The sequence below is a fragment of the Protopterus annectens genome, chromosome 7.part1 (assembly GCF_019279795.1).
Source record: "Protopterus annectens isolate FY-2018-M chromosome 7.part1, PAN1.0, whole genome shotgun sequence".
In the NCBI taxonomy this organism is placed as follows: domain Eukaryota; kingdom Metazoa; phylum Chordata; order Ceratodontiformes; family Protopteridae; genus Protopterus; species Protopterus annectens.
The window spans coordinates 113,257-137,869 of record NC_056740.1 but is presented as its reverse complement, the minus strand read 5'-3'; the positions used below and the strand labels follow the sequence as shown (position 1 = coordinate 137,869).

Sequence of the window (24,613 nt, the reverse complement as noted above, 5' to 3'; positions counted from 1 at the left end):
TGTTGTGAAATGGAGAAATGTGATTTCTATTTTTAGGGTCATAAGTGATGTGATAGTTTCCAAATACTATAAATTGACTGGATTTGTGATGCCGATGGACGAATCCTTGATTGTGATACACTTGGCCCAGGATTGGCAATTGAGTCAGATACCAGAGAATCCTATCAACGAGGGTGGGATTGAGCAGCTAAGGCAGACTTGTCCATTTTTGTAGGAAGTGATATAGCTAGGCCTGCTACTGTACTGATAATCACCAGAGGTTGGGTGTATTGTGGGTATGCCAGAAGTAATTGGGCCATGATAGGGGTGTGCATCCCAAACAACTAATGCTGTTACAGGAATAGACATATACAGTTTCACTTATGTCGAGGAGGCTGATATTTAATGCCAAACCCATCGACTTCCACAGGGTTTCAGGGTTAGTACTTTCTTAGAAAACCCTAATGACTGCCTGGATGATAGTCACCCATGACCAACTCTCATCCTCTGTGGACTGAATAAATAAATTGGGTTCAGCAAGCAGAGGGAGAAAAAAGGATATGAAATGTACTATACCATAGGAAAATAAGACAATGCAATAATTTCAACATAAAACATAACTTGTTAAATGTAATCTTGAGGATATTTAAATTCCACCACTGCTATCTAGTTGTATATGACCAGGCTGACACTGATGGGAGTTTGAATCCCACAAATGCCAGCTATTTATGACAGATAAGCTACTACCACTAATATGTGATAGATCAGACTAGCACTAGAGGAGTTTTGAATCTCACCAATGCCGTCCAGTGTACTGTCCTTGGATCTGTTCCACTGGCCCATTTAAGTCTGATGGTTACCAGAGAGATGGTTTTTCAAGTCACACCACTGGTACCCATCAGGTTAAAGTTAAAAAAAAGTGTACACAAATCTGATTCAATAATCGTGCGCACGTGTGCATGCATGTGTTAATGAATGTGTTCTGTGTTCAAGATATCATGTGTAGTGGTAGTGTTATGAGAAGGTTTTTTATAAGGTAAGGTGTAAGGTTGGAGTTAGAAGCACAATTAGAGTCAGGCTTAGCACATATTAGAGAAGTTCAGTGGGGATGTGTGAATTTTTATGCACATAGTGGGCATCCTATATTTGTTTACAGTATTGTTACTATCCCCACCGTAAATCAGTGTCTTAATACTGTTTCAGCAATTTCTGAGACTTCATTGACATTGGGTATCTCCACTTTCATCTCTATTCTCTCAGTTAAGTGGTCCAGTGAAACTATGACCAACAAAGAGAATATGAAACTGACATGACAGCTTATCACATTCCTTTGTATTTCATATTAAAGTAATACAGTGCAGACTGAATAGTTAACCTGAGAAAGAATGTGTGTGTGTGTGTGTGTGTGTGTGTGTGTGTGTGTGTGTGTGTGTGTGTGTGTGTGTGTGTGTGTGTGTGTGCGTGTGCGTGTGTGTGTGTGTGTGTGTGTGTGTGTGTGTGTGTGTGTGCGCGTGTGTGTGTGGTGTGTGCCTCTGCATGTGTATGTGTGCATCTGTGTGTTAGTGTGTAGAAGATGGCTTACAGCTGTCTTTTACCCATACTAGCATTATTATCTGTTAAACAAATGCATAATTTAAAAAAAATCTAGCCTGCAATTATTTTAGTACATGCCTGTTTTCTTATTTTTCAGTTTTTCATTAGGCCACTTCAAGTGTATATATTTTTGCTGGATCCCTCCCCCAGCCATTAAATTAGCCTGGTACTTAGAGCAGTACATTAATCTTATGTTTCTTGCATTCACCAGTGGATACATTGGGTACTAGGGTTATTACTGCTACAGCAGTGATCCTCAATCACTATTGTGTTATCATCGGTTTTCGCACTACAGATCAAGGTTTTAGTATCTCAGGGTTTCTTTTTCTCCAGAGAGACTGTGGTCTCCGAGCTGGTGTATCTGCATAATAAACAGTGTGGGGCAGGAGGGACCAAATGCTTTTGTTTATGTTTTGTTATCTTGACTATAGGTTGCAGTCAAGTGATTCTGACAGTTTGTGATTAATGCTTTGTGACCTGGTCACAGTAACTTCAGGCATTAATTAGGAAGTTGTAGCTCTCACTTACGAATACAGCCATCCCCCAGTCTGCATGACCACCAGAGAACATGCAAGTTCACAGAGGTCTTATGTTTATTATGACAACACCACTACTGTGCTGTGTTGTCTGTCACAATAACAAAAGTATTTCTTAAACATTGTCTGGTATGGGGATGGGAGGACCGGTACAAGAAGTTTAAGCCAGCTAAAATTAATTATTACCTTTAGGAATGGTGAGGGCAGACTAAGCATCAGTGGATTTTATCTTAGTGAAATCCCGCTTTGCAAATATTGGTGGCTAATCTTCCACTTTGACAAACAGAGTTTATAAAGGGTAAAATAACATTAAGTGCTAATTTTAAAGGTCCAAACTGTGTTTCACTGACTGGAGCTTTGATTCGGAGGTAAGGCACTTAATGGACCTGTGACATTTTATATTTATTTATTTATTGACATTTGTTAACTGGGTTAGTCCAGCTGGGCTTGGGACCCATTTTCAGTGGAGACCCGAGGAGAACAAGCTACATGAAACACAGCAATTTACAATAGAAGTTATACAATCACTAAGTAGGTCTTTTACACACACAGTTTACACTAACAGATGATATTACTTAAAGAAAAGTTATACAGTGTTGAATATGAACAAAATTGATTTAACAATAGATATGTTAGACAAATCAAAAGAAGAAATTTAAAAGGCAGTATATTTGTATTATATTACAGGGTAGCAGTGCAATTACATATTTATATATTTACATTACTGGTTTGTTTCGTCAGTGCAGGTGTCAGGGATTTGGGGAGAAAAAAACGGGCATGATTTGGTGAAATCAGTTGAAAAAAGGGGGGGTAATGACATAGGGGATGGGGAAAATTATCAGGTTGGGGTTTGGCGTGGACATATTTTAGATTTTAGAAGGTGAGCCTTGAGTTTTTCTTTGAAATGGGATGGGTAAATGATGGAACAGATGTCCCTGGGAAGTTTGTTCCAGACATGGGCAGTGGAGGATTTGTAGAGGTATTTGCCGATAGTTTTTTTTGGGTTGGTGGGTTTGTAGTAGTAGTTGGTTAGAGGTACGAAGAGTATGAGGAGGAGAATAGATTGAGATGAGAGAAGAGAGGGTAGGGCAGAATGAAGGTTTGTAGAGAAGGGAGTGTAGCATTTGAAGCTCAGATAGCTGCAATAAATGGGGAAATTCGAGCCACTGTAGGGAGTTAAGGGATAGGCAGTGGTGTGCATTATATGGCGATTTTGTGACAAATCTAGCTATCTTATGGTATGTTTGTTGAAGTTTGTTTAAGGTAGTAGTTTGGATATGGGTAAATATAGGGGCAGCATAAAGAAGGGAGGGAAGGAGAAAAGCTTGGGCAAGGGACAGTCTAGCTTTGGGTGTTAGATATCTTTCTTTTTCGATATAGAAGACCTACTTTTTGGTGAGTCTTTTTATACTGTGCAGTAAGTGTGTATTAAACTTCAGTTCATCATTGATGATGACTCCTAGAAGTTTAGTTTGAGTTTCAGGTTTGACAGTAGTGTTATTTGAGGAGGTGATACTAAAGGTGGATTTGTGGTAAGAGAGAGGGTGTGGAAGAAAAAGTAACAGTTTGGTCTTTTTAGGGTTGAGGATCAGTAGGTTATTGGTTAGCCACTGTTCACTGGAGAGGAAGGTTTGTTGGGTAAGAGTATGAAGTTCAGAGATGCTGTCAGAGATACAGATGAGGGTAGAATCGTCGGCATATTGGATGAGGGACGATCGTTTACAAGATGTGTGGAGGTCATTGGTAAAGATGTTAAAGAGGAGGGTTCCCAAGATGGAGCTCTGGAGAACTCCTGTTGGGATAGGTATAAAAAGAGAAGTGGAAGAGAGCCATCTTACTGATTGTTTCCTACAAGTTAAGTAGCTAGAGTACCAGGCAAGGGAGGAGGTAGATAGGGTAAAATTAGCAAGTTTAGTTAGCAGTAGGGGATGGGAGACTGTATCAAAGGCTTTGGAGAGGTTAAGGAAGAGACAGGATAGGAGTTTATTTTTGTCCAGGGCCTTTGCAGTGGTATGGGTAAAGGATAGTAGGGCAGTAGTTGTGCTGTGGTGGGGACAAAAACCGTGTTGGGTGGGGGTGAGGAGATTATGTTGGAGCAGGTAGTTGAGTAGTTGAGAGTGGACACATTTTTCAAGAATCTTCGAGAGGGGGGATAGGATGGCTATGGGTTGGTAGTAAGAAGGGTCAGTAGAATTGCCGCCTCTGTGCAAGGGAATGGTGAAAAAAGATTTTCAGAGAGTGGGAACAGTTGATTCTTGTATAGATCTGTTGATTAATATGGACATTGGATAGGCTATGGTGTCTGCAGCTAGTTTGAGGAAGGTAGGTGGTAGATTATCTGTGTAGAAAGAACAGGATTTGAGTTTATAAAGAAGAGATCTTATATAGGAGGTGGAGACAGGATGTAGAGAGAAAGGAGGATTGTCAGGTAGGTTGGGTGGGGTAGACATGGGAGTAGTCTTACAGTTTGATGGGATGAGTGACTGAATGCTATTGATAAAGTGATTGTTAAGAAGGGTAGCTGTGTCTAGAGGGCTTGTGTTGAGGAAGGGGCTGGGTGTTGAGGGATGGCCTGGGGACAAAAGTATGTTAATTGTAGTCCAGAATTTCTGAGGATTTGATTTATAAGTTAGCCAGAGTTGTAGAAGGACTTTTTATCTGCATTGGTTTGTTTCTTAGTAAGGTTTCTGAGGTGCTTATAGTGGTGAAGGAGGGATCTTTGGTTTTGGTCCAGGCCTTCCAGGCTTTATCTGTGTTGAGCATGAGGGACTTAGTTTGTTTGGAGAGCCATGGGGCATGATTGGATTTTATTCGAATCCTTCTAGAAGGAGCATCATCTAGTGGGATATTTTTTAGGAAGGACCAGTCAATGGAAGATAGAGTTGAGTTGAATTGTGTTAGATTAAAATTGGTGAGTGTACAGCGTTCCCGATATAGATGAGTTTGGGGGGTTGGATGGTGAATCTGAGGACAGAGGTGGGGAGGTGATCACTAAGTTGGTCTGGCAGAGTAGTAGGGTTGTGGTAAAGGTTGGGGAGTTGCTAAGTATCCAGTCTATTATGGAGCTAGAAGATGTATTTCTATGGAGTCGGGTGGGGGAGGATATGAGTTGATGGAAGCCGTGTAAGTTAATACTATTTTGGGAAGAGTCAGTTTTCGGTTTGGACCAGTCTAAGTTGACATCTTCTAAGGTGAGGGTCTCATAAGTTATGTTATGGGAAAACAAGGACAGTATGTTTTCAAGAGTGTTTAGATTGTTTCCAGGAGGGATGTAGATGGAAGCAATAGCTATTTTCTTGTGAGGGTTGAGGTGGCAGTTTAGTATTATAAGTTCTGCTGGGTGAATGTTGGGGACTGCTGTGGGGAGTGGTGATAGACTGAGGCTGTTGGAATGGATGATGGCGACTCCACCACCTTTTTTGGGTATCTATCTGAGAGATATATGTTATAGCCTGGTGGGAGAATTTCATTATTGGAGATTTGTGGTTTAGGCCAGGTTTCAGATAGTGTGAGGATGTGAGGGGTTGTATGGGTTATCCAGGCATGGAAGTCAGTGATTTTATTGGATAGGCTTTGAATATTTATAGAGTATATGGCAAGGTGTTTGGAGGGGGATGATCCAGTTGTAGTGGGCAGGGGAGTTTGAAAATTATTTGGTGAAGGAGGGGGGTTGGAGGATGAGGGGTGTAGGTGTCTGGGAGGGGGAGGTTGGGCCAGGGTTGGGGTGTATATCTCCTGATAAAAGTGTGCTAGTAGTGGGTAATGAGAGTAAAGAGAAGTATGAATGTAGTTTGTAGAGTTTGGTTTTAGATTTATAGTTAGAAGGGATTGTGCGCAAGTGGGGTAGTTTGTGTATACATGTGCTAGAGAGGTTGAATAAGGCAGGAGAAATGTAGCAGAAGGAGGATGTTGTGAAGTTTGCAGAGTTGTGGGTGATTATTGAATGTAGTGTTAGATAGGGGTGATGGAAGTGATAAGAGGTTTGGGTTGAGAGGAAAAATAGGATTGGGAGGGAAATAATAAGATGTTTAATTTTTATATTGGTATGGGATAATATGATAGGGTTCTTGATTACAGAAGTAGTTTAGAGTAAGGAGTAATGTATTGTAAGGGTTGTGCCAGGTTACAGGGGAAAGGAAGGGAGGGTGGGTACACAGTTTTCAGAGCTTAGACAGGAAGTTAACAGCTATCGGATGGTTAGGGGGGAAAGGGAGGGATAGGATGGTATAAAGGAAATTGTAATGAGGTGGGTGGTAATGGGGGTAGGATAGGGGAGCGAAGAGAGCCTGAGCATAGTGAATGGAGAGGGGCTGACACCCAGGACCAGAAAGACCAAGAAAGCACTCAGTAAGAGAGATATTGCTACTGGCTGGGAAGAAGAGGATGGAGGGGATACTGGAAAGCAAACAGTAGAGTTAGCAGAGGGAGAGATCATGCCAGGAAGGCTTTAGGGAAACAGGAGAGAGCTCTAAGGTCTATGGCTAACAAGTAGTGAAAAAGTGCAAAGACAGAAAGTCTCTAGCAGTGGAGTAGAAGAAACCAAACAGTGAGGCTTTGGAGGGAGGCAGGAGTTATGCAGAGAGTACAACGGCATTGCACTTCATAGAAAGAATAAGTAATGTATACTATTAAGCACATACACATGCTAATATGTATTAGCGGGCACATAGGCACATGTGCATGCACACACACAACACACACATGCACACACACATGCCTCCTACTTCAACTGGAGAGATCACAGAGGTTTCTAACCAAGAGAATCCACTGCCTCTAAAACATGACATACATGGAAAGACTGAAAGCCCTGTCACTGTATTCTGTATCCTACAGGTTGCTTAGAGGCATGCACACACACACACACACACACACACACACACACACACACACACACACACACACACACACACACACACACACACTCCACCTGCTTCAACTGGAGAGACCACAGAGATTTCTAACCAAGAGACTCCAGATCCTCCAAAACATGACATACATGGAAAGACTGAAAGCCCTGTCACTGTACTCTGTGAGAGGCAACCTGAGCATTGCCTACAGAGCAGGGTAGGACCCTGCCCTAATGGAAATGCTGCATATCCGTAAATCAAATTGGACAAGAATAACTCGCTCCAGGGATCTCAGCCTAGGCTGTGACATTAACAGAACATGCTTGAGAGACAGATATACCTTCCAGCAATTGGTGCTCCTCTGCAATAAGCTCTTACACCATGTGAAGCAGAGATTCTCAATGACCCTATTCAAGCACAACTTTGACAACTGGATGGGTGACCATAAATTCACCCTGGAGGTGGCACCTATGTCCCTCATGGACAGGGACATTTGATGCTGATCACAGAATCACTCTGCTAATAATGCAAATCTAACTGTGGTCAATAAGGGTAACTCAGATTATTACACTGCTAGATTTGTAAAGACCCTAGGACCATTAGCCTAGTAACCTCCTATGAGCCTATGAACACACACGCATACACACAATGTTAAAAGTGCAGAGCTCCTAATAATGTTACTCTATTGCTGTTCTTTGATTTCTAAGCTGATATTCTTCTGAAAATGAAAAGCAAAACAGAAGGGGTAAAATGAAATATGGAAGGTACTGCAGTCAGAAGTGAAAGTAGTGCTGTGAAAAAAAATCAGTTTAACACTGTTATAAATTCAAAGCCCTGCTTCCTATTTACACACACACACACACACACACACACACACACACACACACACACACACACACACACACACACACACACTCTCTCTCTCTCTTATTTCTTCCATTCCAGTCTCTTTTCCTTATTTATTTCTAAGTATCTGCAAGTAAGTAAAGTATTGTATGGCATAAATCCTATTTTTCCATCTAATTTCTTTTCCTTATATTAGTTACCCTTCTTCAACGTTGATCTCAGTTTTCTATTTCCCAGTGAATAAAATGCCATTACTTTTTTTCAGAGAGATTAAGGTAGAGCAGTCAGACCCACAGCAAGGTCGGTCACAGCCACCTCCTCCTCCTCTGGAATAATTCACTTGAGTGCTCTTCAAGTTACTAAGTTGTACCTTAGCCAATATCTTTGCTAAAACTAAGAGTCTTTATTAATACTGACAGTATCCTTGTTAATCAGTTTCTGGTTACCCATCAGTTCATCAAAATTACATTTGCATAGAATAAGAGAAGTATTTTGCTTTATGTGGAGTGATTAAAAGATGGTTCCATAGAAATGGTATTCTCTGTGATACAAACCTTTACTCCCAAAATGTTCTATTTATTCTTCAAAAGAGATTGAGATCCCTTGAGCAGGTATTTATTCATCATTGGTCTAGCAAATGGAGGACTAACAGAATAAAGCCTGTTGAAGCTCTGTACACAGGGCCGGGGCCACCTTTCAGTAATATGTGTAATACTGAGAAGAGGGACAAGGCTTTGAGACATTCTGCATAGCTTTTACAATTTAGGCCATTGATTTTTTTAGTGAAAAACCATTGCTGTCATTCCATTTGTGACAAGTGCTTGGACAAGTACATACCAAAAGGGGCATTATACAAAATCCTTGGCTTAATGAATCTTGAGTGCACTGGAACAATTAGATCCTTGAATGTGGATGTAATACCTTTACATATAAGCTGTGCAATAGAAAATAATTTCCTTCCAACAGTGCATACGTGGTGACCAGGGGACAGTTCAATATTGACATATGTTTGACAGATCCCTAATTATGACACCAATTTTCAGGAGTGTGTTATCAATATGATAGTTATAAGAGGAGAAATGTTTACCAAAAGATACAATTATACATTTTTGGCATTTGCTTTAGTCAATGGTTTTGACATCAGCTAGTCATCTGCACACTTGGTCAACTACAAACTCTTAGCATTAACTTTTTTTTTTTATCCCTTTGGACTTCATCCTATAGGCCCAGCATCTAGTGTCCCATGTCCGTGCTGGGACTTCCAACCATTTTCCTACCCCCTGGAATTACTACAGTATTACTGGTGCTGGTCATGGATCCTAAGGGCATCCTGGAGGCTTGGCTAATTGTGCTTCCATCTGGGGGGTTCCTTTTTGCTCTACCCACTCCTTCTTCCCCTTGCTGGTTGACAACTTCCTAGGACAACTCCACTCTCTCCCCTAGGGAGCATCCTCAACAAACACACTTCCAAGCAGGATGGGCACATCCATCCATTCTTACCTCTCTGTCATTATCTGAACTGCTCATTGAACCTGTTAGATCTGGGCCGTAGTCAGGGCGTTTTCCCTCTACTTCTCCAGAGTGGTAACCTTTAACATTAACTTTGACCTCCAAGAAGTAAATGTCAAAGAATAGTGACCCAAGGACTGAACCATGAGGTACACTGCTAATAACAAATCTTTTAGAGGAGGTATAACTGCTCACCCTAACTTCCTGTTTCTATTTGTGAGACAGTTTTTTTCCAATGAGTTATATAGGGATTGACATTTAGCTGGCAAAGTTTATGTATGATACTGGAGTGTGGGATGGTGTTGAACACCTTTGACAAGACTAGATATGCAACATGCACTGTTTTGCCCTCATCCATTGCTTTAGTAATGTTTACAAAGCAGTTGACCAAGTTAAATAGGCAGAACCTGTCCTTAATGAATTTGAGCTGGGTTGGGTTGAAAGTCTGTAGGTTACCTAGATTCTTAAATATTAATTCCATAATGATCCTTTCAGTAGCCTTACAGATGAGACTGGTCAGAATCATGGGTCTATAATTAGGTCTACAATAACTGAGTCCATTAAATCCCTATCTGTTACTGTCCTTCATTTGTATGGCATAAAGTATGTTTTGAATCTGATATTGAATAGCTTCTGTGGGGGATCAAACAAGCCACATTTTGGGCTGACCAGTAGGTAGCTGGTATGTTGTGTGTCCCCACATGGTCTTGGCCTTAGTGTCTTGAGAATTTGTTCTTGGTGGTTTGAGTGAGAGGCATATGTGTGGGTATGTAGTCTTTGAATATTGGTGGGGAAAGGAGGGTGAAGTTTTAGATAAAATTGTTTGCTAGTAGACCGACTGTGTCCTCTAGTCTGAGTATGTAATATTTACTGTTAGCTCTGCACAGTGCTGGGCATTGTTTCTGACAATGTTAACATAATTAAAGAAGGCTTTGTGATTATCCATTGTCTGAGTAGTTATTTTTACCTCATATCTGGCTTTGGTTGATTTTCTCAGGTCTAGTCACTTCCTCCAACAGTCTGATATTTTGAATATTGAGGACTCCAACTCTAACTCTTTTACCACTTGACTGATCTCTTACTTGCTTCATCCCTGGCAACCTCCTGTAGACATAGGTTCATAGGTTCATAGGTTCATACTAGGCTATCTGCCCTAGGGCATTTATAAGCCTAGCCAGAATGTGTTTGGCTTTTGCCACCCATTTTAAATTTATTTTGCTATGCCCTTTTTCGAGGTTAGTATACTGTGCCTCTATCTAACAGTGACACAGAAGTGATACCCGGGGTAAACCTACGATCTCCCATCCACTCATCAAGATTCCTCTTGAAGAGAGTCAATGAGGGACTCTGCCTAACCTGGACTGGGATTTTATTCCAGAGTGAAGGGAGCCTCTGGGTTATGAATCTGTCCCTCCAGCATGTCCTATTTATTTCAGTGCTGAGGTTCAAGTCTCTCGGCGTAGCTCGATGGGATTTGGATTTTCTGAGGTGCAGCATGTCCATTAATTCCGGGTTGGACATGGCTTTATACGTCAGGCACAGATCGCCTCTGAACAGGTGGTATGCCACTGAGTAGAGCTGGAGTTTCTTTAACCGGGCAGCATATGGCATCTGTTTGAGCCCTTTGATCCTCTTGGTGAGGTAATTTTGGGGTCTTTCCAGTTGCTGCAGGTGTCTGGTAAGGTACATCCCAAAAGGGCATTGTACTCAATTATGGGCCTGATGAGGGATGAGTAAAGAGGCACGATGACCTCCCTGATCTAGATGTGAATCCCTTCATGATTAGGTGGGCTATATAAAATGTTTTCTAACCACTTTGGCCACGTGGTTGTCAAATGAGAGATTGCTATCAACTTGGGTCCCCAGGTCCCTAATTACTTCTTCTGTACTTAATGGATTTCCACCTATGTGGTAATTTGTGGGCACTTTGTTTTGCCAAAGGGATGACTATACACTTTTGGCATTTAGCTTGAGGCCATGGCTCTGGCACCAGTTGTCTGTTTCTATGAGGCCCTTTTGGAGGATGCTTGTGTCGGCTGGAGAGTGGATTATGGTGCCCAGTTTGCAGTCATCTGCGAACTTGGTCAGCCACAGTCCTTCCGTGTTGGCCTGTACCCCCGAGAAATATATACCGAACAAGAGAGGTCCCAGGACTGAGCCTTGTGGGACACCACTTGTAACTGGTTTGGAGTCTGACATGGCTGCAGCAATTCTAACCATGTGGGTTCTGTCCTTGAGCCAGTTTGCAATCCATCTAGTGACATAGGGGTTTATATTTAAGCTGGTGAGCTTATCTATAATGCCGAGTGGGGTATTGTATCGAAGGCTTTTGCGAGGTCCAGGTAGGCTGTGTGGACCACCTTTCCCTCGTCAATGGCCTTGGTGACTGTTTCAAAGAAATCAACCAGGTTTAAGAGGCAGGATTTGCCCTTAACAAAGCCAAACTGGGTAGGATCCAGTGTTTGTAGGTCCCCAATATCTTTATTTATGAGGTCCATGATGATCCTTTCCATAGCTTTGCAGACCAAGCTAGTCAGGCTTATGGGGCGATAGTTTCCAGGATCCGTTGAGGCACCACCTTTATGGAGAGGTACCACTGTTGCTGTATGCCACTCTTTGGGCACATATCCTGTAGTAAGGCTGAGATTGAACAGTAGTTTTATGTTTGGGTTTAGCTCTTCTTTGAGTTCATGTAGGACTCAGCCCGGGACACCATCTGGTCCCATTGATGCTGTGTTTTGCTTTGGAGGCGGCTCTTACCTGAGCATCTGAGATGTCAGGGGCAGCACTCTGCTGGGATAGATATTTGCCCTTTTGGTGGGGAGGGAGAAGTTTGCGCTGAACCTGTCAGCTAGGATGTTGGCAATGTCTGTGGGTTCGGTGTATTTTTTGTCATTTTGGACTAATTCTGAGCATATCTGGGAATTACCACCCAGGTTCCTAACATAACTAAAGAAAGCCTTGTGATTATCCTTAGTGTCCTGTGCAATTTTTCTCTCGAAGCTGGCCTTAGACAATTTTATGTGTGCCCGTAGTTTTTGCTAATACTGATCAGTGATGCCTTCCCTTTTGGGATTTTGCTTTATCATTTAGTAGCTTCCTCCTTCTATTGTATAGCTTGTTTATGGCTGGGGTCCACCAGACAGGACGTCTGCCTTTGGAGGATTGGGTCTTGGTTTTATTTGGGATCGCATGATCCATGCATTCCTGAAGGTGTTCATAGAATGTGTTTATAAAGGATTCTGCGGTCTGGGCGTATTTTCCACAGGCCGGGGCTTTGAAGGATTCCACCTCAGTTTTGAGGAGTGTAAAATTTGCTTTAGAAGTTTTCACTGTGGTTTTCTGGGCAGGGGGTGGGGTCGGGATGTGAATATCCAGTGAGATTAGTTTATGATCTGATCTTACCAGTGAGGGATACATTTCTGGTCTGGAGCATAGAGTCCCCATGTTGGTGATGATCAGGTCCAGTATGTTTTCCCCTCTTGTGGGAGTGGTAACAAGTTGTTCCATAGCATTTGAGTTTATAAATTCTAGGAACCTTTGGGCTAGGGTGTTGGAGCTACAGTAATGCTCCCAGTCTATGTTTGGGTAGTTGAAGTCGCCCAATATAATGGTGTTTGGAGAGACCTTCATATTTTCCAGGGTTCTCAGGAAGGCCGAGTGGGGTTCCTGGGTTTGGGAGGGTGGTCTGTAGCAGGTTATAAACTGGAAGGCAGTTTTACCCACTGTTAGTTGCACATGGATAGTCTCTGATGCTTCGTGCTTTGCCACCAACATGGAGGTGTGGGTATCTTTGATGAATATCGATACTCCCCCTCCTTTTGTGGTTCGGTCCAAGTTTTGGGGCAAAGCATGGTATGAGGTATAACCTGGTAGTGCTGGGGTGCTCTCGGGAGCCCTGAACCAGGTTTCTGTTACTGCACAGATATCGATGTTCTCCATGCTAAGGAGAGTTTCAGTGCGTGCATCTTGAGGTTTAGACTTCTGGCGTTGAGTAGCATTACTCTTAGTTTCTTATCCCTTGTGATACCTATGGAGGTGGGTTTGTCTTTTGAGCCTTGCCTAAAAAAGGCACTATGGGGGTAGCAAGAGCCTTTGCCAATATCCTGAAAGGTGCAAGCTGTCCCTAGCGAAGCATCGTGGCTTGTCGAGCATATCATCCCAAGCTGACAGGCATTGGATCCCCTTTGAATGACACCAGTACTTAAGCCAATTGTTGAAATTGATCATCTTGTCTTCATATTGTGGCATCATTCTTGGTGAGGGTAAGATGCTACTCAAGGTCAGGGTCATACCGGCCTGGGATACATGCTCAGAGAGCTCCTTTAAGTCTCTTTTCATGTAGTCCAGGGAGGTACATCTCAGGTCATTCACACCAGCATGGACAATGACTGAGTCATATTTGTACTTGCCTTGGAGTGACCTGAGTGCTTGTGTTATGTGGCGGATCCTAGCACCCGACAGGCTGCTCACCGTGACCCTCTCCTTGTTCAGCCTGGTGAGCGGGACGTCAGTGTGCCTGACGATAGAGTCACCTATTACAAGTGTATCAGGTGTGTTGTTTAGTCTTAAGGGCTGTGACTGTTTGGCACACTGGCTTTGTGAGATATGTGTTGCACGTGTTTTGTTTTGGGGTAGCGGCTGCTTGGGTGTCTGCTTTGGAGGTCTCTGCTGCTTGGCAGATCTTTATTTAGAGCCTCAGTATGTTTTGTGTTATTATGTGTTTGGTTTGCTGTCGTGGTAGGTCTATGTGAGACTGGAATTGTAGTGAGTGTGGTTTCCTTCTCCTCCTGACTGGTTATGCCAGTACTGAGTTGAGAGAGCTTAGCCTCCAGTTTGGCTATATGGTTGCATCTCTCACATCTGTTGGAATTTGTTGGGAGGAGGAGAGGGTTGTCTGTGTACATGAGGCAGTTGTAACATTGCCTCAAGATTCCCAGATTCACCAGCTGGACCGGAGAGGAGATTGACAACTGACCTTTGGACATGCTAGAATAATATTGGGAATTCCTTAATAATTGAAAACCAGGGCCAATGGGGAGTGAGGGTGTAGTGCTTTTAATTTTTAGTGCTGACTTATATAATTGCTTTAGTGAGCAAGTGCCAGGTAACTTAAGTGCAATGTGTTACAGGTAACTTAAATGCAAAAACAACAAACAGTAACTTTCTTTCAAGTGAAACAAGGAAATAAGTACAGTAAGCAATGCAGATATCACTAGTGATCCACAGAAGCGCTGAGAAGCCGCGTATTAGGTGGAATTAGCATTCCATCATCCATCGAACTCTCCCTCACAGAAATTCCCCCTTCCTGTTCAAATATTTCTAGCCCCCCACTAGCACATTTTTCATACTAAGCAGTGTTCAGTGTGGTGTTCGGTCAAATGCCTTACTGAAGTATAGATCGCACCTGCTTACACTTAGTTACCCAGTTCTACAAGAGGTTTGATTGGAAAGTCATCTTATCAGTAAAGCCATGCTGATTTGGGACATTAAACCATCTGCCATATAGAAAGGCCTCAAGTGTTTTTCCTCAAGATCTTCTCCACTACCTCCTGTGATGATCAGGCTAATTGTCCTGTGCTTACTTTCCATGAGCACTCTGCTTTTTTTACTGTTCTGGTACTTTCCCAATGGCCAGAGATCTTTCAGTGGATAGATCTGCCAGGATACTGACTAGATTTTTGAATAATGTTGGCATCTTCCCTTTCATCCATCTGTCTCCTATCTCGGTCTTCTCCTTTCAGCACGGTACAACTCTTTTTTCTGTTTTGAATACTGAGATGAAGCACTTGGTCAGCGCATAAAGCATTGTTCTCATTGTCCTTAACCACCCTTCCATCTTTGTTCAATTTGTATAAGTTGTTATTTCCATTTCATTGTCTCTCAAATGTTTCTGAAAAATTATTTCTCTCTCTCTGTCTTTCTCATTTTATTCCCTTGGCTCATTTCTTCTCCAGTCAAGCCTCATCTTCCTTGTGTGTTTAGTCACTTCCCTTCTCTTAATAAAGTTTGTGTTTGCTCTTCCTGTACTTCTTTCCCTTACTTGAAAGCTTTTTCTGTATTCTGAAGTACTCTTTTGACCTTCATTCCCAGGCACTTTGGTTTCTTCCAGATTTTCACCTTCTTTCCTTCCTTCTAATGAGCAAACACCAGTGAATACCTTTCAGTATGCTGCTTATGTGTTACCCACAAATTTTCAGCCTCCCCCTTTCCCTAGTAACCTTGTTCCTTTCACACCTCCACTCCTGTCTGCTTGTGCTACACCTATTGGTAGCCCCACATTGCTGTCATTGTACATTGGATCTTTATTGCTTTGCCTAAGATGAACTGCACTGAAGCATATTCACTGCTTTCCAGGGAGGATTTCACCTCCATATCAGGAATGCCTTCCAACTTGGCGACGATGACTAAATCTAAAAGGTATACTGTAACTATAATGAAAGAAAGGGACAAAGCCTGGTTACAAGTTCACAAACAAAAAAAAAAAACTACCTTGAGACAGAATTATCTTGAACTCCGCAACAAAGCTAAAAAACTAATAAAACTTGACAAAACTAATTACCATCAAACCATGCAAGAAAAATATGCTCACAACCCTCAAAAATTCTGGGCCACAATAAATAGCTTACTGCACCCAGGAAAATCCACCACTGTTACCCCTGTATTACCAAATGACCATGACAACATCCCCACCCAATTTAACAAATACTTTACTGAAACAGTCCAAGCCCTAGCCAACACCCAAAATACTGCTAGCAGCCTCTTACCTACAGAGACCCCTACCCATTGCAGTACAGCAAGCAACTCCTCCAGTTTTTCCCTGCACCAAGTCCCCACAAATACAATTGCTAAAGTCCTCAAAAAACTGAAACCAACCACTCTGGCAGCTGACAATCTACCTGCAGACTTCCTTCAAATAACAGCTGAAGCTATAGCCTATCCCGTGTCCATTCTCATAAATAGGTCAATATCAGAATGTAAAGTACCTCACTCCTGGAAAATATCACATATTATACCACTGCACAAAGAGGGTAAGTCCCTTGAGCTTACCAACTACCGCCCGATTGCAATTCTATCACCTTTATCAAAAATATTAGAGAGAGTAGTTCATTTCCAACTAATGCAGTACCGCCTAAAAATGACCTGCTATCCATATTCCAGCATGACTTCAGACCTTCCCATAGCACTATCACAGCATTACCCTCATTTACCAACATTGTCAATCACCATAGAAACAATGCACTATTTGTATCCTCAATAATCTTAGACTTATCAAAAGCCTTTAATATGGTCAACCATAGTATGCCTTCTAGAAACTCTAGCTTCCCTTAACATTTATTTATTTTATTTTTATTTTATTTTACATTTGTTTACCGGGAAAGTCCGACTGGATATATGTCCATTTTCAGCGGAGGCCCGGGAAGAAAAGCTCCAGAAAGCAGAATATAAATACATTAGGAACATTAGAAACATTTAGAGATAAGTATAATATGCAGTTTTCAGTAGGGTGACAAACATGGATAAAACATAGACAACATCAAAATCATCCGGCTTCAATTTCAGACAATAATACATGGAGATATGAGCTAAGTCCCTTCAAGAATTCATACACTTATTAGAGTATAAGACTGAAATGTTTAGGAAGAGTTTGCAGGAAAAGCGGGTGGTGATTAGTCGGGGTTTAAGCAGGGACACTGCCAATGCTGTTGGAAGTGTAGTTTGAGGCTGGGTTAAGGAGGATTGGTGAGTAAGTTTGGCCGGTAGCATATTCCAAGTTTTGCTTACTGATTTGGCGAATAGTGAGTCCCCAGCCACATTTATGCTCTTAGTTTTTTGTACCAGCAGTTTGTCAGCAGAGCGTAGTGTCCTCAGGTTGCTGTATGGTTTGATGATCTTATTTAAGTGTTGGTGTTTTTTCGGGTTGATATAGTATTTTGTGGGTTATTATAAGTTGGTTGTATCGGAGAAGACTGGGCCACTGTAGCCATTCTAGTTGAGTTAGGTTGATACAATGGTGGGTCCTAGAGGTAGCACCTGTAGCAAATCTGGCAATATGGTTGTAACAACTAGCAGGTTTGCTAACAGTGTCTTGGTTCAGGTTAGTGAAGAGGGGGGAGGCATAGAGGAGGGTAGATGTTAGGTGGGACCGAGCGATATTGGTTCTTGCAAAAGGAGTGAGGAAGGATTTGATCCTGTATAGAGAGCTCAGTTTTTTGTTGACAGATTTGATGGCTTGATTGACATGGATATATTTTAGGGCATTATCGACTGTGGCACCCAGGAGTTTTGTCTGAGTATCTGGAGATATGATTGTGCCACTGCTGGAACTTATAGTAAAGAATGGTGAGGAGGATTTGCAGGTGGGGAAAAGATGAGCAGTTTAGTTTTGTTGGGGTTTAATAGAAGCTGACGGTTTGCAAACCATGTTTCTACATCATTGAAAGTATTCTGGGTTAGGGTTATAAGCTCAGTTGGGGAGGAGGCGGTACATATTAAAGTAGTCATCCATGTTTTGGATGCAGGTGGCCTTGGGAGTGATGGTGGGTATCATTGATAAAGACTGAGAAGAGTAGTGGTCCTAGTATGGAGCCTTGGGGGACTCCTAGAGTAATGGGTAGACATGTGGATAGGGTATTCTGCCATAAAACTGCTTGTTGTCTATCAGACAGGTAAGATTGGAACCATTTAATGGAGCTACTATTCAGTGACAGTTCCTTCAGGGTGTGGAGAAGCAGTTGGTGATTGACCATATCAGAGGCCTTAGAGAGATCTAGGAAGAGAGCTGAGGTAAGTTTGTTATTGTTTTGATTGGTGTTGATAGAGTTAGAGAAGGATAGGAGGGCTGATGTGGTGCTGTGGTGTGGCCTAAAACCATGCTGAGAGTTGGCCAGTAGTTTATTTTGGGTGAGATAGTGCATTAATTGGTTGTGGATGCACTTTTCCATAATTTTGGCCAGTGGTGATAGTATGGCTATTGGTCGGAAGTTTGAGAGGTCTAAAGAATTCCCTCCTTTATGAAGGGGAATGACATGGGAAACCTTCCAGAGAGAGGGGATAGTGGCTTCAGTCAAGGTGTTGTTTTATTATTATTGAGACAGGGTATGCAATGGCATCTGCCCCTTTTTGTAAATATTCTGGTGAAAGGAGATCAGCTACCAGGGTAGTGGGCTTTAGTTTGTTAATTAGAGATCAATGGTCGATGTAGATACAGGTTGGAAGGTGAAAGGGAGTGGGGTAGTGGTTGTGGAGGAGTTTTGAAAGGAGCTGGTGGGGGGTAGTTGGCTAGCTAGTGATTGGATGGTTTTGATAAAAAAGTTGTTAATGATGTTAGCAGTTTCCTCTGGAGTGTTAAGGTCACAAGTTGAGGGGTGGGGTGGAGGTTTGGCCAAGGTGGAGCAGTTTGTTTATGCCCGCCCAAACATTTTGAGGTTTGTTCTGGTGTTTTTGCTGAAGATGTTGATAGAAATTTTTTTGTCTAACACTGTGGCTTTCTTATTATTCCTTAGTTGTCAGAATTTAATATGGTCAAGTGGGTCTTTGGAGGTGCGCCAATTGTCCCATGCTTTGTTTCTTGCTATGATTTTGTTTTTGGTTACTTTAGAGAGCCAGGGCCAGTCTTGGTTTTGGCTGTAAGGGTGCGTATAGGAGAGTGGGAATCTAGAATGGAGAGGAATTTAGAATTAAAATAGTCTACAGCATCATCTAGTGGAAGTTCTTTGAGTATGGTCCAATTGCATGCTCTGAGTTCGTTCTGAAAGTCAGTGGAGTTAAAGTACTTTTTGTTTCTGATAGATTTATAAAGAACTTGGTGGTGGTTATCTACTTTATGTTTAATGATGTAAGTGTGTAGGTGGTCACTTGTATCATCTGGGAGGGTACCCATGTTATACAAGTCTGGGTGATTGTTGATAAGAATCCAGTCCAGGATACTGCCTTTGTAGTTGGACTTATTTATACTGGTGGGTGAGGATACAAGTAGGGCATAGCTGTGAAGGTTTATATGGGTGGTGGGAGATTCAGAGGAACAATTGTTCCAGTCAATATTAACATCTCCTAACACCATAATTTCATGGGGATATGTGTTGGAAAGCCATTGGAGGAAGTCTTCTAGGGTATTAGCGTTGTTGCCTGGGGGGGTATAAATGCAGGCAATGAATATAGATTTACTTTTGTTAAGCTGTAGTTTTCTAACTAGGGCTTCTGCATTATTGAACAAGGGGGTTGCTGAGGGGCTAGACTGGCATCTATTGTGTTTTTTAAACAGAACTGCTACTCCTCCACCTTTCCTGGTGTTTCAATCTAGTCTAAGTATGTTGTACCCTGGTGGGATAACCTCATATCATGGTTCAATAACTACTTATCAAACAGTCAGCAGGCAGTTCTATGACAAGACCAATTGCCCCCCCTATTACCAGTAGCCAGAGGTGTCCCTCAAGGGTCCATCCTAGGTCCTTTGCTATTCTCACTATTTACTAACCAGACAGCTTCATCCTCACTCTCTGCCTCAGTAGTGAAATATGCAGATGATACCACTATTATATGTGCCTCGCCCACCCTACATGAGCTAAAAACCATAACCCAAAACAACTTTTCCTTAGTAGAAGCATGGTTCACTAACATAAAACTTATTCTTATTCCCAAAAAAAACAAACTCATTCTCTTTAGCCCTGGTAGATCTCCTCCACTAAATAATGATTTTACCATAACATCTAAAGAGAATATACAAATCACCCCAACAACACACACACAAAACTATTAGGTGTTGAAATTGACAATAATCTAAAATTTGACATACACATAGCCCAAACAAGAAAGTTAACAAAAAAGCTTGGTCTCCTTTACAGGAACAGACAGTTCATCACTAAACATACCAAAGCCACCTTAGCAAGGACTCATTTCTTATCCATTCTCCTTTATGCCTCCCCTATCTTAACTAACCTTCGACACACCGAACTAAGCAAAATGGAATCCTGCTACAACAAGATTGCCAAGTTTGCTACTGATGCCTCTCATAGATCCCATCACTGTCTAGCTACCGATGCTTCTCATAGATCCCATCACTGTCTAGCTACCAATGCTTCTCATAGATCCCATCACTTTCTAGCTACCGATGCTTCTCATAGATCCCATCACTGTCTAGCTACCGATGCTTCTCATAGATCCCATCACTGTCTAGCTACCGATGCTTCTCATAGATCCCATCACTGTCTAGCTACCGATGCTTCTCATAGCTCCCATCACTGTCTAGCTAACGATGCTTCTCATAGATCCCATCACTGTCTAGCTAACGATGCTTCTCATAGATCCCATCACTGTCTAGCTACCGATGCTTCTCATAGATCCCATCACTGTCTATCTACCGATGCTTCTCATACATCCCATCACTGTCTAGCTAACGATGCTTCTCATAGATCCCATCATTGTCTAGCTACCGATGCCTCACATAGATCCCATCACTGTGTAGCTACCGATGCATCTCATAGACCCCATCACTGTCTAGCTACCGATGCTTCTCATAGATCCCATTACTGTCTAGCTACCGATGCTTCTCATAGATCCCATCACTGTCTAGCTACCGATGCTTCTCATAGATCCCATCACTGTCTAGCTACCGATGCTTCTCATAGATCCCATCACTGTCTAGCTACTGATGCTTCTCATAGATCCCATCACTGTCTAGCTACCGATGCTTCTCATAGATCCCATCACTGTCTAGCTACCGATGCTTCTCATAGATCCCATCACTGTCTAGCTACCGATGCTTCTCATAGATCCTATCACTGTCTAGCTACTGATGCTTCTCATAGATCCCATCACTGTCTAGCTACCGATGCTTCACATAGATCCCATCACTGTCTAGCTACCGATGATTCTCATAGATCCCATCACTGTCTAGTTACTGATGCTTCTCATAGATCCCATCACTGTCTAGCTACCGATGCTTCTCACAGATCCTATCACTGTCTAGCTACCAATGCTTCTCATAGATTCCATCACTGTCTAGCTACCGATGCTTCTCATAGATCCTATCACTGTCTAGCTACCGATGCTTCTCATAGATCCCGTCATTGTCTAGCTACCGATGCTTCTCGTAGATCCCGTCACTGTCTAGCTACCGATGCTTATCATAGATCCCATCACTGTCTAGCTACCGATGATTCTCATAGATCCCATCACTGTCTAGCTACCGATGATTCTCATAGATCCCATCACTGTCTAGCTACCCATGCTTCTCATAGATCCCATCACTGTCTAGCTACCCATGCTTCTCATAGATCCCATCACTGTCTAGCTACCCATGCTTCTCATAGATCCCATCACTGTCTAGCTACCGATGCTTCTCATAGATCCCATCACTGTCTAGCTACCGATGCTTCTCGTAGATCCCATCACTGTCTAGCTACCGATGCTTCTCGTAGATCCCGTCACTCTCTAGCTACAGATGCTTCTCACAGATCCCATCACTGTCTAGCTACCGATGCTTCTCATAGATCCCATCACTGTCTAGCTACCGATGCTTCTCACAGATCCCATCACTGTCTAGCTACCGATGCTTCTCATAGATCCCATCACTGTCTAGCTACCGATGCTTCTCATAGATCCCATCACTGTCTAGCTACCGATGCTTCTCATAGATCCCATCACTGTCTAGCTACCGATGCTTCTCATAGATCCCATCACTGTCTAGCTACCGATGCTTCTCATAGATCCCATCACTGTCTAGCTACCGATGCTTCTCATAGATCCCATCACTGTCTAGCTACCGATGCTTCTCATAGCTCCCATCACTGTCTAGCTACCGATGCTTCTCATAGATCCCATCACTGTCTAGCTAACGATGCTTCTCATAGATCCCATCACTGTCTAGCTAACGATGCTTCTCATAGATCCCATCACTGTCTAGCTAACGATGCTTCTCATAGATCCCATCACTGTCTAGCTAATGATGCTTCTCATAGATCCCATCACTGTCTAGCTAACGATGCTTCTCATAGATCCCATCACTGTCTAGCTACCGATGCTTCTCACAGATCCCATCACTGTCTAGCTACCGATGCTTCTCATAGAACCATCACTGTCTAGCTACCGATGCTTCTCATAGATCCCATCACTGTCTAGCTACCGATGCTTCTCATAGATCCTATCACTGTCTAGCTACTGATGCTTCTCATAGATCCCATCACTGTCTATCTACCGATGCTTCACATAGATCCCATCACTGTCTAGCTACCAATGATTCTCATAGATCCCATCACTGTCTAGTTACCGATGCTTCTCATAGATCCCATCACTGTCTAGCTACCAATGCTTCTCACAGATCCTATCACTGTCTAGCTACCAATGCTTCTCATAGATTCCATCACTGTCTAGCTACCGATGCTTCTCATAGATCCTATCACTGTCTAGCTACCGATGCTTATCATAGATCCCATCACTGTCTAGCTACCGATGATTCTCATAGATCCCATCACTGTCTAGCTACCGATGATTCTCATAGATCCCATCACTGTCTAGCTACCGATGCTTCTCATAGATCCCATCACTGTCTAGCTACCGATGCTTCTCATAGATCCCATCACTGTCTAGCTACCGATGCTTCTCATATATCCCATCACTGTCTAGCTACCGATGCTTCTCATAGATCCCATCACTGTCTAGCTACCGATGCTTCTCGTAGATCCCATCACTGTCTAGCTACTGATGCTTCTCGTAGATCCCGTCACTCTCTAGCTACAGATGCTTCTCATAGATCCCGTCACTGTCTAGCTACTGATGCTTCTCATAGATCCCATCACTGTCTAGCTACCGATGCTTCTCATAGGTCCCATCACTGTCTAGCTACCGATGCTTCTCATAGATCCCATCACTGTCTAGCTACCGATGCTTCTTATAGATCCCATCACTGTCTAGCTACCGATGCTTCTCATAGATCCCATCACTGTCTAGCTACCGATGCTTCTCATATATCCCATCACTGTCTAGCTACCGATGCTTCTCATAGATCCCATCACTGTCTAGCTAACGATGCTTCTCATAGATCCCATCACTGTCTAGCTACCAATGCTTCTCATAGATCCCATCACTGTCTAGCTACCGATGCTTCTCATAGATCCCATCACTGTCTAGCTACCGATGCTTCTCATATATCCCATCACTATCTAGCTACCGATGCGTCTCATAGATCCCATCACTGTCTAGCTACCGATGCTTCTCATAGATCCCATCACTGTCTAGCTACCGATGCTTCTCATAGATCCCATCACTGTCTAGCTACCGATGCTTCTCATAAATCCCATCACTGTCTAGCTACCTTGTTTTAGCTTGTTTTGTCAGCTTTTAACATTAATCTGTGGACACAAGTTGTTTCTTCCCTTATAAAAAGAATGAATTTATTTCCTTATTTATGACATTTTCAGGCTGTCATTGAATGGAAAGGTTGAGAAAAAGCTCTGTTATGCACCTCAGAGCATATAGTAACCCTATGTCTTCTGGGGACATAGTTGTCCCCAGACCCACTGCTTAATTTATTTGTTTCCTCCAGAGTTATTACAGTAATGTATTAGCCAGTTTGAATGTGTTGAAAATATTGAGAAAAAGCTGAAGAGTAAGACAATGTGTGACAATTAATTTATATCTTAGCTTATGACTTTTGTTCAGGACATTATTGGATTGGTGGCTTTTAAAACTTCTTTACAGAGTACAGAGTTCATAAATATTGGGGGAGCAACTGGCTGTAAATAAAGAAATTATTCTTTTGAGCTGGGACACAAGATCTGAATTGTCTCAACGGAATTAATAGAAATTGGAAATCAAAACCTAAACCAATAACTGAAGTATTGAATATTGTTAAAGAGGTAAAAAATGGAAGTGGGCTGTTTAGAAAAGGGCAAGGGGCAAATTACCTAGAAATGACTAGAGTTTGTGGAAACAATAACTTGCAGAATAATGTTTAGGAGCAGGAGGAGTGAGGTTTTATGGAAGGCAGGAATTGAGAAATGTATGTAATGTTTTCAGGTAAAAAGTTGTTATAAAGAAAGAAAGAAAACATGTAACAATTAATGCATGAAAAATGTTAATATTATTTATTTCATTTTCTATAATGCATAGGTACCTATGTCATAAGTGATAATTTCATAAAGGTGTTGGAAAAAGTTTTACAATATCCCCTCAGACTGTCTAGAATCCTATGGTTTCTAGGGACCTGGTCCACACAGACCTCATACTTAATTCATTTGTTTCCTCCACAGTTGTTATTAGTATGCTGTTTTGGCCTGATAGGGTATGTTGGAAGAATAGAGGAAA

At 42.2% G+C, this 24,613-nt stretch overlaps 1 protein-coding gene across 1 annotated transcript in view; it reads left to right on the top strand.

Annotated features, from left to right (window-relative positions):
- LOC122807520 (collagen alpha-1(VII) chain-like) overlaps positions 1–24,613 on the top strand; it is a gene marked incomplete at its 3' end in the record, with an annotated part of 926,266 nt that overhangs the window by 796,868 nt on the left and 104,785 nt on the right. The gene's annotated exons all lie outside the window — the stretch shown is intronic.